Below are 2605 nucleotides of genomic sequence, written 5' to 3' on the forward strand. Positions count from 1 at the left end.
AAACATTTTTGTCAAGTTGATAATGTAAGATAAATGACTATTGAAAAAAAAAATCATGGTGTCTATTTACTTTTGAGATGTCTCTGTATATATATATATTTACACTTACTTGTGCATGCAGGTATATATTAAACTAACCTATACAATAATGTATAAGATCAGACAAACACATATAGTGACAAAAGAAATTTTAATACAGATATAAACCTGTAGTTATTCACGTGCATTACTTTTTCAAGTCACACTTGGAATTCTGAAAGAAAAGAAAATTATATTTCAAAGATAATTCTTGTAAAGGTTGTGTTCGTCTTTCTTAGACGTCACTGTTTCATTTTTTTTCTCTCAGTAAAAACGAAAAAGAAATTTTATTCCTTTGTAGAATATTAAATCATAACGATGGAAACATAATTATTCTTATCACACAAGGACTAAATTGAATGGGTACACGAGGCCGTCTTTATAGAATGATAATTCTTACTGAAATGTTTTTAATCTAATTTCCGGTAAACTTTTTTATATAAACTTCATAGCAAATTAATTTCCAAGCCTCGTGCTCAGTGAATCAGAGATCGTTATTATAAAATAAACTTAGGATATCGTTTTTAAGATCGCCTATTTAATTTAATAAAACTCAAGGAAGGTTAATCAGAGGACATGAATTTTCACCTCTTATACCTCTTGGTTAATATTTTTCATTGTGAAAACAAAAATAAAACAACAACTTTTATTTAAAATGCGTAGAGTAATAATAAGGGTTAGCTAGAGAACTTTCAGTACAAATATACAGGGTGATTAAACTTTTTTTTTTAATACATTTTTTTAAATGTCGTATTTGTAATAACTTCGATGTTACGACACTTGGCAACATTACACTCCACACTTAATATATTCACATGCAAAAGGTGGCAGCACAGTAGCGAACATTGTGCTGGATTTTATTCGCGAAATCTTCGGATGTAATTAATGTACCTTCGAACCGTCCATGACTTCCAGCTTTGAGTCCTCTGTACCTAACTTCATCGACTTCACGTGCAGAACATGCTGGATGGAGGTTCTTTAAGTTGTCAAGGAGTGTCCAAATATTTTTAACAAATCTCTGTTTGGTTTGAATTTCGCGCAAAGCTACAGTTGTGGAATACTTTTGAAATATAATTTTGTAGTTTCTTTTCTTAAATAACCTGAAATAAGATATATAGATATCCTTATGTCTCATCCCTAAAATTCTAGGATGATGCAAGACTGTTGGCCATAGTTATATACATTTGAAGTTCGTGTGAATTTTTATTAACATGAGAAATGAAACTAACTCCCAAGTACGTTTTATGATTTCACTGTTTTGGATTAGTTGCCTTTTCGATTTAAAATGATACTAAAACTTTTCACCGAAAATTTGATTTGAAGCAAACCGATTGCCACGGGCTGAAAGCATTCGCACAGAAGTTGAAGAAAAACACCTAAAAACGTTTTGCTTGCTCTCTTTTTTCTTATTCCTGCTCTTTATGTCGACTCGTAGCCTACATGAATTGTAAAATTGCATCGTGGACGGTTTTATATCAGGGCAAAGGCGATTTGTAAAATCTGTCGTAGTCATTTTTATTTCAAATAATGGCGTTGAAGATCAAACGTATTGATTTTTAAATTTATCAGCCGTTTACAATTCGTTTTTCCTTTTATATTCATTTCCACACGTTGTACGTTTTCTGATTCTTTTCTGAAAATCTAATCAGAGCTAAAACTATAGTTTGGAAAGCCATGTGTGAAAATAGTTTTTTATATATTTTTTTATCTTTCTGATAAAAGTTTCATATTTATGAATAGATATTTATTGGGAAGAGAAGATAAAAACGAGACGCCTGAAAATGATAATCAATTTAAATGTTGTGTTTATTTTGTTTAAATGTAAAACAGGGATAGAAGCCCGAACTGTAGCACTATACTCCCTCAAGCTTACGCGTTTAGACGCTGGGGGGAGGGGGTGCAAATAGTTTCTAAGGCTGTATTTACAGAATAGTTATGATTTGGGAAACAAAACTACAGCCAGTTCTTTTATTTTGTTTTGTAAAATAAATAATTTATTCAATTAGTTATGCACTGCATAGCTGTTTGTAATATTTTCTAGTGTAGTTTAAATTTTAATCGGAGTATACCTAGAGTATCACGAATCTGGGTTTTCTCAGTTCAACTTCTTATATTTAGATACTGTGTGGTATTCATCAGCAATGATTTAGTTGAATCAAGTGTAATGCCCTATTTGTTCATTGTAAATTCGATGTTCATTCTACTGTTACGACAGCGGAAGTCACGCGACGCTGGGAGCATGCGCGCTGGAGTTTCTGGAAGGATCAATAATTTTCCTGCCAACTCTAGTTTGTTCGAGGTGCCCTCTTTTTTTAGTATATAAGCCTGGCAAAGAAAGCCAGCCATATAGACAGATAGATTGCAGAGATAGGCAGATAGATCGAAGAGATAGATTGCAGAGATAGGCAGATAGATCGAAGAGATAGATTGCATAGATAGAGAGATATGCAGATAGATTGCAGAGATAGGCAGATAGATTGCATAGATAGATATGCAGATAAATTGAAGAGATAGATAATTGTGTCAA

General features: G+C 32.3%; 1 protein-coding gene across 1 annotated transcript in view; it reads left to right on the plus strand.

The window, feature by feature from the left end:
- The window catches only part of LOC106465447 (lachesin-like), a gene marked incomplete at its 5' end in the record, with an annotated part of 27669 nt that overhangs the window by 15393 nt on the left and 9671 nt on the right, over window positions 1–2605 (plus strand). The window lies entirely within an intron of this gene.

This window comes from Limulus polyphemus, unplaced genomic scaffold (assembly GCF_000517525.1).
Source record: "Limulus polyphemus unplaced genomic scaffold, Limulus_polyphemus-2.1.2 Scaffold1948, whole genome shotgun sequence".
Taxonomy (NCBI): domain Eukaryota; kingdom Metazoa; phylum Arthropoda; class Merostomata; order Xiphosura; family Limulidae; genus Limulus; species Limulus polyphemus.